Source organism: Bison bison, unplaced genomic scaffold (assembly GCF_000754665.1).
Source record: "Bison bison bison isolate TAMUID 2011002044 unplaced genomic scaffold, Bison_UMD1.0 scf7180017864118, whole genome shotgun sequence".
NCBI lineage: Eukaryota > Metazoa > Chordata > Mammalia > Artiodactyla > Bovidae > Bison > Bison bison.
In genome coordinates, this window is record NW_011494690.1 from 1,956,458 (window position 1) to 1,967,849 (window position 11,392).

At 43.4% G+C, this 11,392-nt stretch overlaps 1 pseudogene; it reads left to right on the forward strand.

The window, feature by feature from the left end:
* The first annotated feature begins 7,995 nt into the window (after positions 1-7,995).
* The window catches only part of LOC104988274, a 25,072-nt pseudogene continuing 21,675 nt past the window's right edge, over positions 7,996-11,392 (forward strand).

Below are 11,392 nucleotides of genomic sequence, written 5' to 3' on the forward strand. Positions count from 1 at the left end.
TTTGTTGGCAAAGTAATGTCTCGGCTTTTCAATATGCTATCTAGGTTGGTCATAACTTTCTTTCCAAGGAGTAAGCATCTTTTAATTTCATGGCTGCAGTCACCATCTGCAGTGATTTTGGAGCCCCCAAAAATAAAGTCTGACACTGTTTCCACTGTTTCCCCATCTATTTCCCATGAAATGATGGGACCGGATGATTAGGCAACCTGAAACTATTATCAAATATATAGTCTTATAAGATTAACCATCTTAACAATGTAACTCTGGATATGGGAAGAAGCAAAAGAGGAAAGTATTCCCTGGACCATAACAGGCTAGTAAAATAGGCAGTCCAAAGGCCTACTCCACTAATAAGTAATAATAAAATCCACCCTTGACATGGGAATAAAGCTTCCTGGCACCTTGGAACAAACTGGTCATGAAATGCCTATCAAACTTGGTTGAAATAAAGACCAAAAGAGACCTCTTTTCAAGGGTCTATTGACCATCCTTGATGAGGGTCAGGGGTTCAGAGCGTAAATCATGAACTGTCACTGCTGAAAGGACCATGGAGGTGAGAACAACACTTCCAATCTACAGATAAGTGACCCGAGGCCCAGAGAAGGGCTGTGGCAAGTTGGGAGAAGAACCAAGGCCTGCTAGTAGACAAGCCCCCCAAATGCCAGTCTTGGCTCAGAACCTGAGCGGACCCTACTGCCAGCTGTACTTCCTTCTCTACAACACTGGGAGGTAAGCGGAGAAGAAAGGGAAGATGGCTTGATGGAAGGGGCTTCTGAGCCAGACAGACTGGCCAGATCTGCTGCTTTCCAGCTCTGCAAATTTTGCTGTCATAGAAATAGAGTCTCAGTTTCCCCACCTAAAAAGTGAGGACAGAATGTGCCCTACAGGTTGGATGAAGTGAGATGAGATGCCTGATAGGCTCAGCGATCCTGCCATTAGAGCACGTGCTCCCTCAAGGTTGTGTCCTGCCCACCCTCCCTCTCTCCCTCTACATCAGGAGCTCCAGCTGGGGCCACAGGCAGGCTTGGAAACTAATCATGGATGATGTGAGGTGGAGCATCCCAGCAGCTAGTTGCATCTCCTGAAAAACATTAATCTGAAGACCTTATGAGAAGAGACTTTACCTATGTACACAGCTGAGGTTCTGACTCACAGGCAAACTGGGGTTCAGTGGGAAGGGATAGGGAGAAGCAGAGGGATCCTTATTTTGGATCAGCAAAGGCCTGGGTTCACATCAGATACACCCAGGATGTCCAGAAATCTTTGAGGGAAGAGGGAAACATAAGATAGCTGCTGAGAACCTGTGGGCCAGCAGGGATGTGAATCAGTAGTAAAATCCATGTGTTCCCATCAATGGGGTCTCCTGGTCTCCTCAGGCTGCTGAGGACTGCAATTGCCTCACACCCCACATATTACCAGGAAGAAGTCTACAGGGGGTCCTAAGGGTGGGGGACTCCAAGAAGAGCCCATTGGCTATTTCTGTCACCAAAGCTGCTCCTTTCCAGCTTACCTCTCATGCATTCTCCTCCATGTACCTTTCAACCCTTCTGTCTGCACTCCTCTGACTCTCACTTAAAAGCCATGTCTGATTTATGTCAATGTATGGCAAAAACCACCACAATATTGTAAAGTACTTAGCCTCCAATTAAAATTAATTAATTAATTTTAAAAAGAAAAAAAAAAGCCAACTTGTACCCAAGGAAGCCTTCTCCTATCTCAATGCCCCTCCTGGAGGAAGTTCTTCTCACCTCATCAGCTGGAACCTTGGACACATTTATGGTCCTTCATGCTGGCCTGGGTCTCTGGCCCATAGCAGACTCTGATGGGTTGGGACCCTGTCCCCAGACACTGTGAGTCTCCTGGTGCAAGAAACACTGAACTAGTCACCTCTGTACCCTCCCCAGTGCCTGACACAGTGTTGGTGTCTTTAAAATGTCAATAAAATGGAATCATTGGGTAGCTGTCTCAACATTCAGAAAACTAAGATCATGGCATCAGGTCCCATCACTTCATGGCAAATAGATGGGGAAACAGTGACAGACTTTATTTTTTGGGCTCCAAAATCACTGCAGATGGTGACTACAACCATGAAATTAAAAGATGCTTGCTCCTTGGAAGAAAAGTTATGAACAACCTAAACAGCTTATTAAAAAGCAGAGACATTACTTTGCCAACAAAGGTCCATCTAGTCAAGGCTATGGTTTTTCCTGTGGTCATGTATGGATGTGAGAGTTGGGCTATAAAGAAAGCTGAGTGCTGAAGAATTGATGCTTTTGAACTGTGGTATTGGAGAAGACTCTTGAGAGTCCCTTGGACAACAAGGAGATCGAACCAGTCCATCCTAAAGGAAATCAGTCCTGAATATTCTTTGGAAGGACTGATATTGACGCTGAAACTCCAAAACTTTGGCTACCTGATGTGAAGAGATGACTCATTTGAAAAGACCCTGATGCTGGGAAAGATTGAAGGCACGAAGAGAAGGGGATGACAGAGGATGAGATGGTTGGATGGCATCACCGACTCAGTGGGCATGAGTTTGAGTAAACTCTGAGAGTTGGTGATAGACAGGGAGGCTTGGCGTGCTGCAGTCCATGGGGTTGTGAAGAGCTGGACACAACTGAGTGAATGAACTGAACTGAACTGACTGTCTAATTATTGCACACATGTGCAAGTCTTAGCCTTTACATTTAAGTCCCAGGAGCCCACAGTACCCCTCCCCAACCCCCTGACCACCCACACCAACCAGCACACGCACACTGCTGACCCTTCACTGGTTTAAGGCATTGCACTATCTTTGCCATTTTCCTGATGGCCATGGGTCACAGGAAGGGGTCATACCACAACCTCCCAGCACTTCTCTGGGGTAATCCATCCTTGCAATCCACCCACCTGTAGCTATTCCACAGCGCTAGCTGCACCCAGCACCAGCCCTCAAGACCTCTTTGCTTCTTCCTCATGTCCTCAGGTACTGGAGCTCCCCAAGGCTCCCTTGTCCTAAGCAACCCTTCCTACTCAGAAGCACGTGTCTCTGAACCTGTGTGTCCACCTTGTCTCTCTCTGCAGTGCCATGGGCTCTGATTATGGTCACTCCTATCAGAGTGCCCACAGAGGATGGGGGCACACTTGAAACCACGCACACAGGGATGAGCACTGGGTTCTGGAATGCAGACACTTCTGCAGATAGAAGAGAAGGTGAGGACTTGGGGACTTATTTGTACAGTTCTAGTTCTCTAAAGTTACAGGTAGGTATTCTAAAGCCAATGTGGCAAATAAGAAGGGTGTCCATGGTTGGCAAAATATTCTGCATGTATGTACACATATATACCATAATTTAAGATTTTTGAAAAGAACAAAATTTGAGGATATGAGTACAACATACTTTTCACTCACACTTTGTACAACATCTCTGCCTGCACGTTCTCGCCTTCTTCCCAGTGGGCCTCAGGCTGCTTAGGGCTGCCAGTCCCGGAGCCCCTGGTGAAATTAGCAAGGGGAATGCCTACAGAAGCCATACACAGTCCTTCAATCTCATAGGATGGAGGGTGTAGCCAAGTAGACCCAGAATCACTTTCTTCCACAGGCACACCAAAATTACAACTATTTACAAGCAACTACTGATGAGAAAGATCTGAAGATTAGCAGAAAGGATCTTCTACAACTGAAGATATACAGAAGGAACCACAACAAGACAGGTAGGAGGGACAGGAGACTTGGTTAAGATTCCTACGCACTGGGTGGGCAGTCTACTAATGAGAGGATAATTATAATTGCTGAGGTGTCCCCTGTGAGTCAGGGATCTGAACCCCACATTGGACTCCTCAGCTAGTCATTCTGTGCAAGGAAGATGAGCCCCATGGACTTTTGTAGGTTTTTAATGGCTAAAATCAAATGTATCTCTCCATTTAACTTTTATCGTAATATAGTTGATTTATAATGTTGTTAGTTTCTGGTGTAAAGCATAGTGATTCAGTTACAGTTTTACAAATAAATATACATACATACTTTTTAAGATTCCTTTCAATTATAGGTTATTGCATGATACTGAGTATAACTCCCTGGGCTTTAAAGTAGGTCCTTGCAGATCATCTATTTTGTATATAATAATGTACATATTTTAATCCCAAACTCCCCTTTGGGATTGATCCCTCCCCTGCTTTCCCCTCTGAAAACCGTAAGTTTGTTTTGTATGTCTCTCATCCTGTTTCTGTTTTGTAAATAAGTTCATCTATATCTTTTTTTTTTTTTCAGTTCCACATATAAAAGCAATATCACATGGTATTTGTCTTTGTCTGGCTTACTTAATTTAGTATGATAATCTCTGGGTTCATCCATGTTGCTACAAAAGGCATTATTTCATTCTTTTTATGGCTGAGCAATATTGAGTATTTATACCATATTTTCTTTATCCACACTTCTTAATGCATACTTCCATGTCTTGGCTATTCTAAATAGTGCTGCTATGAACACTGGGGTGCATGTATGCTGCTGCTGCTGCTAAGTCGCGTCAGTCGTGTCCAACTCTGTGTGACCTGATAGACGGCAGCCTACCAGGCTCCGCCGACCCTAGGATTCTCCAGGCAAGAACACTGGAGTGGGTTGCCATTTCCTTCTCCAATGCATGAAAGTGAAAGGTGAAAGTGAAGTCGCTTAGTCATGTCCGACTCTTTGTGACCCCATGGACTGCAGCCTACCAGGCTCCTCCGTCCATGGGATTTTCCAGGAAAGAGTACTGGAGTGGGTTGCCATTGCCTTCTCTGGGGGTGCATGTATATTTTTGAATTATAGTTCCCTCCAGACATAAGCCCCAGAAATGGGACTGCTGGATGATACGGTACCTCTATTTTTAGTTTTTTAAGGGATCTCCAGACTGCTTTCCACAATGGCTACACCAATTTACATTCCCACCAAAAACAGTGTAAGAGGCTTTCTTTTTCTCCACACCCTGTCCATCATTTATCATTTGCAGACTTCTTTGTGATAGCCACTCTGTCTGGAGTGAGGTGATACCTCATTGCATTTCTCTAATTATTAGCAATATTGAGAATTTTTTTCATGTGCCTATTGGCTATCTGTCCATCTTCTTTGGAGAAATGTCTATTTAGATCTTCTGCCCATTTTTTGATTGGGTTGTTTGGTTTTTTAAAATCGAGCTGCATGAGCTGTTTGCATATTTTAGAAATTAATCTGTCAGTCACATTGTTTGCAAATATTACTCTCATTCCATAAATGGCTTTTTGTTTGTTTTTGGTTTCCTTTGCTGTGTAAGGCTTCCCTGGTGGCTCAGACGGTAAAGTGTCTGTCTGCAATGCGGGAGACCCGGGTTCGACCCCTGAGTTGGGAAGATCCCCTGGAGAAGGAAATGGCAACCCATTCCAGTACTGTTGCCTGGGAAATTCCAAGGATAGAGGAGCCTTATAGACTACAGTCCATGGGATCGCAAAGACTCGGACACGACTGAGCGACTTCACTTCACTTCACTTTACTTGCTGTGTAAAAACTTTTTAAGTTCCGTTAGGTCCCATTTGTTTATTTTTGTTTTTGTTTCCACTACTGTAGGAGACAGATCCAAAAATATATTGCTGCAATTTATATCATAGAGTATTCTGCCTGTATTTTCCTCTAGGAGTTTTATAGTATCCGATCTCATGTTCAGGTCTTTAACCCATTTTGAGTTTGTTTTTTTATATGGTGTTAGAGAATGTTATAATTTCATTCTTTTACATGTAGCTGTCCAGTTTTCCCAGTACCACTCTTTGAGGAGACTGTCTTTTCTCCATCATATATTCTTGCTTCTTTTGTTGTAGATGAATTGAGCATAAGTGCATGGGTGTATTTCTGGATTCTCAGCCCTGCAGGACATTTGGCTTTAAGGCCAGTAGGGCTACTTTTGGGAGAGCCAGAGGTCTGTGGCAAATAGAGAATCCAGTTCTAAAGGATGGACATAAAATCTCACAAGCTCACAGGCTTTCAGTTTGAAAGGAGCCTGGGTCAGACCTACTTGCTGACCTTGGAGAGCCTCCCAGAGACACAGGAAGCAACTGAAACTCAGCCTAGGAACTTAGACGCTGGCAGCAGTCATTAATGAGAGCACATCCTACCAAGAAACACTGGTGCTGGAAATCACCATTGTGAAATTCTCTGCCTAGACGATCAGTGCAGGGACCTGCTCTCACCCACTTGCGAGTCTGCCCCAGTCACAAGAAGTCCCAGTACAGGCAGTCAGCTGGGTGGGGATACTGCCCCACTGGCCAGCAGGCCTGCTGCTGAAGGACACCCTACGCACCCAGCAGCCCAAGAACTGGCCCTCCGTACCAACAGGCCAGAAAAGCCCCAGGACTCCCAGGATTCTGAAGCTAGTCATCAGACCCAGACCACCCACCAGGCCTACATTAGCTCTAAATCTGGCCTCACCCACAAGGCGTTAGGCCCTAGCCCTTGCAGGCTGACACAAATTCTGGGTGTCAAACTAGGGCCCTGCTGCCAGAGACCCTGGGACCCTGCTCTGCCCAGCAGGGGGCCAGCACTAGTCTTGAGAAGCCCCACTCTGCCTTGGCACTGCCCACCAGCAGGCTAACACCTAAGGACCTAAGGAAATCTAAGGACCTTCCAGCCAGAGACACAGACCCACTCAATCAGTGGGCCACCCCTAGACCTGGGATCTTGCCTTACTCATCAGTAGGTGGACACTAGCCCTGGGAAAACCATGGCCCTGCAGCTAGCTGTGTTAGGATCTGGTGCATTCACCAGTGGACCGTCACCAGCTCTGGGTCACCCCAGACTCCACAGTCACCCAATTCCAAGCGAGGAATTGGCCCTGCCCGGTAGGGGGACATCAGGCCTAGTGCTTCTGAGCCATGGTCCCACCCATCAACAGTCTGGCCCAACTCTAGGAGTCCTGGACCCACAAGCAAGGACCAAGGACCAAGGACCAAGGACCCACCCCAGGACCAAGCTCTGTCACCACCAAATCAGCATTAGCCCAAGGACCCTCTTTCCTGGGCTTCAAAGCCACTTTATGACCTGGACCTGCCCACTACATGTGGCAATCTATGCACAAGGCAGGGCCTGGCAACCAACCTGACCTTGGTGCAGCCACATCAATCACCATACCCACAATAGTCAGCCTGCCACAACAGAGAGACTCACGCAGCCAACATAGAGGGCACCCCTAAAATATATTGCTCAGGTGACCAGAGGGCAGTGTACTGCTGGGCCCTGTGGGACATTTCCTCATAAGGAAGTCTCCAAGATTAGAAACAAAATCAACATACCAAATGCATGGGAATAAAAACAGTGAATTATGCAAAATGAGGCTATAGAGAAATCTGTTCCAAATCAAAGAATTAGATAAATCCCCCCAAAAATAATTAAGTGGAAATAAGCCATCTACACACTGAAGAGTTTGAGGTAATAATCATAAAAATGATCAGAGTCAGAAGAAGAATGAAGAGTGAGAAATTAAAAGTTCTCATCACTGTAAAAAGCTTACTCTTTGGGGAAAGTAATTTTCAGCAGGAAGCGGGTGAGGGATCGCTTTAAAAAAAAAAAAAAAAAAGGTTGCCTCCAGGGAAAAGATTGCCTAAACAAAATGCTGATGAAGTCACAGAATGACTCCATCTCTGGAATAAGTTACATTTTCATGTGTTTCAGTAAGAAATTTGGCTCTTAAGAATTCAGTCACTTTACCTACTCAAGGGCAAGATGATAAGGTTCTATCAGAACAAGCATCTAAGAACCTGATACTTTGCAAAGGTCAGAAATGTTGCACTTCAAACCAAAAGCTCTCTCTTGGGATTGGTTGTTCTGACTTGAAATCACAAATTTGTCTTGTCTAAATGTCCCATCCCATTATCAAACAAAGTACCCATCTCGATAGTACAGCATCCTCTGAAGCAACAGAAGTCCTAGATGTACCTTTGGGGGATTCTCTAATTTTCCTGCCCCTTGATTTCTACAGGACTTTAAATTGCTTCCCCTGAGATCAAGGACCACAAGATGGTTTTGGAAGTGCTGAACCCAACGCATTATGATGTCACCAGCATGGTGGCCAAAGGCGTGACTGTTGCCAGCATTGCAATCCTACTGCTCACTGGCTTTCTTCCGTTGGTTAAGAACTCTAAAAACACAACCTCAATACCAGGTAATATGGCCATTTAGTTCTATATCTAAGGAGAATGTTTTCTTGGGGTTTTGGTCCATGAGGATAAAACAATTTTGAAAATGACAATGAGTAAATCTGAGGATATGATTGAAGCCTCAATACATTAGCAAATGAACTCAGGTGAGTATTTTTACAACAATCATCACATGTATGTACATGCTATGTACATGTTAAATGAAAGCATTACAAATATCTTAGATAATCCCTTCTAGTTTGCATTTTGTTTTGGTAAAATATACATGGTAGAAGTATCCTTTAAAGTAAGTTTAAGATGGAATAAAACAAGGCAAAATTCCAGGATTGCCTTTGCTCTTCTGATTCAAATTCATTCCAACTTTGCTCTGAAGGTGAAAATGCCTCTGGAATGCCTTCTGTCCTGTCTCCCTCCCACTTTGCCTCATCCTTGTCATCTGCTCTCTCCCTTCGTGAACTTATTCCTTCTTGTCATCCCACCCTTTATTTTCTTTTATTCTTCAGTGTGGTGGTGATGGTGGGGCCACCATAAGGGCTAGATAGGCCCTGGACAGTGGAAGAAAAATGGTGACCACTGTGGACTATGGATCCTTTGAAACATCACACCCTGAAAGAATCTTCAACAAGCAGATGAATGGATAAGAAAGCTGTGGTACATATACACAATGGAATATTACTCAGCCATGAAAAAGAATGCCTTTGAATCAGTTCTAATGAGGTGGATGAAACTGGAGCATATTATACAGAGTGAAGTAAGTCAGAAAGAAAAACACCAATACAGTATACTAATACATATATATGGAATTTAGAAAGATGGTAACAATGACCCTATATGCAAGACAGCAAAAGAGACACAGATGTAAAGACCAGTCTTTTGGACTCTGTGGGAGGGCAAGGGTGGGATGATTTGAGAGGGTAGTGTTGAAACGTGTACATTATCGTATGTGAAGTGGATCACATGTCCAGGCTTGATGCATGAGACAGGGTGCTCAGAGCTGGTGCACTGGGATGACCCTGGGGGATGGGATGGGGAGGGAGGTGGGAGGGGGGTTCTGGATGAGGAAAACATGTGCACTCGTGGCTGATTCATGTCGATGTATGACAAAAACCACTACAATATTGTAAAGTAATTAGCCTCCAATTAAAATAAATTAATTAATTTTAAAAAATAAAAAAATTAAAAAAGCATATAATTATCCAGATAATTCTAATAGAAACCCCACCACTCTACACAATCAGATTAACAGAATTCTCAGAAATATCAGACTGTTTTGTAGTTTTCAGGGAAAATTCCTCATAGCAGGCATGTGTCCCCAGTCCAGTAAAGAATTCTGAGTCAGTCAACTGCTTATAGTGTTATTAGAACAATAACAAGATTAAGACCCCTTGACCTAAGACTCCCAAACTTGTTTTTGTTATGTAGACATTAACAAAGACTTTCCATTTTAAGGGCAAAAAGAAAACCCTGACAGTCTTTTCCACATTAATTCAGCTACGTCAAAGTTAAGTAATAAATCTTGTTTATCAGATTTGGGCTTTGACATCCAATTTAAATAATTCACACAAATTACCATCTCATATTACCATCTAATATTCACATCTAAATTACCATCATTGTACTGTCTCAGAGAGTTGAGTGAGTTTGGGTCCCAAGACTAACTCACTGACAAAATGGAATTCAGGAGTAAGATATAGAAATGTTATAACTTTACAACAGGACTCCTAAAATCTTTCCAACAAGATATTGATTAACTTATCACCATCATCCCTGAAATCAAGCTACCAGGTTTGTTCTCTGATATAACAGCAAATCCCCTGGCTGCTCACCAGATTCACACTCTTTACAATTCTGTCATCATCTACATCAGCAAGGGTATGAGGGCCACTGCTCTTCAGAAAAACCATGTCACCAGACTCGACTCTGTTTGAGATACTGATCAGACCCACTGCCTCATTACTCAATGCTTCGTTTTATTTTGTCTAATGAAGTTTAACTTGATTCTCTTCTTAAACCAAAACCTTTTTGGGAAAAAAAAAAAAGACAAAACAGAAATGGATGTCTTTTGTTTGGACATTGTCTTTGCAGACCACATTTCTCACAGTTAAAAAGATGACACCAAAACCATAATTTAATTCAAACCTACCCGTTCCATTCACTGGTGCTTTCAAATCCAAAGTTTCCAGACAAAACTCGGCAGCCAGACAAATCTGTCAGCTGGTCACTTGTCCTCATTTTCATTCCTCTTCTCAGAGGGACTGATTGACTTGTATCTGACACCACTGATACCATTTAACACAGCAAGAGTAGAGTAGACATCTATTCCAGTCCATTCAGACTGAAATTATTAAGATCAAAAGGAAGTGGTATGGTATAGAATCTGGACTACTTTTCATTCACAGAGCTATGAAGAGCCTCATGTTAACTTGTGTTGTTGTTTTAATTATTTTGTGTGACTCACCTACATACATCAGAAGATGTAAAAGGACATTTGAATTTATAGGAACAAGAACAGCAGTATCTTAAGCAATTGCTCTTTTGAGTGGTGCTGAAATACTGATTGTGATCTGATGACTTTCCTAGGTCCCAGCTACTTTCTGGGAATTGGGCCCCTCATTTCCTATGGCAGGTTCCTCTGGATGGGGATTGGCAGTGCCTGAAATTACTACAACAAGATGTATGGAGAATTCATGAGAGTCTGGACACATGGATAGGAAACCCTCATTATTAGTAAGTAAGACTGTTAATAATTGGGGATATATTTAAAAATCAAGGCTGGGGTTTTTTTGTATTAAAAAACAAACTCATTTTGATATTTTGATGTCTATTGCTAAAGATATCTTTTTATTACTTAAGTCAAGGAGGACACCTGCAGCTCAAGAAGTAAAGCAGTGCTTCTCACCCTGGCTTCTATTCAAAACCCCATAGCCCTGGCTATAAACCCAATTTTTACAGTCTCCAGTGGGGAGGGAACCCAGTCATCACTAGATTTTAGAAGTCTCCAAGTGATTGCAGCATGCTGCAGAGCTGGAGGGAGGAGAGGAGGTAAGAAGCTCCCAGGACAGAGGGCTTTTCCCTTCAGTATGGGGAAATGCTGAAGCAGGTTGGAGTGGATTCATCTAATTTTCTCCCCCTAAGGTCTAGGTCAGATGATGGAGGTGCAAGACTAGACCTGGAGGGAAGAATGAAGCACCTGAGAAAGGATCAGATGACCAGGACAGAAACAGCTCATAGACAGTAGATACTCAGATCCCCAGAAT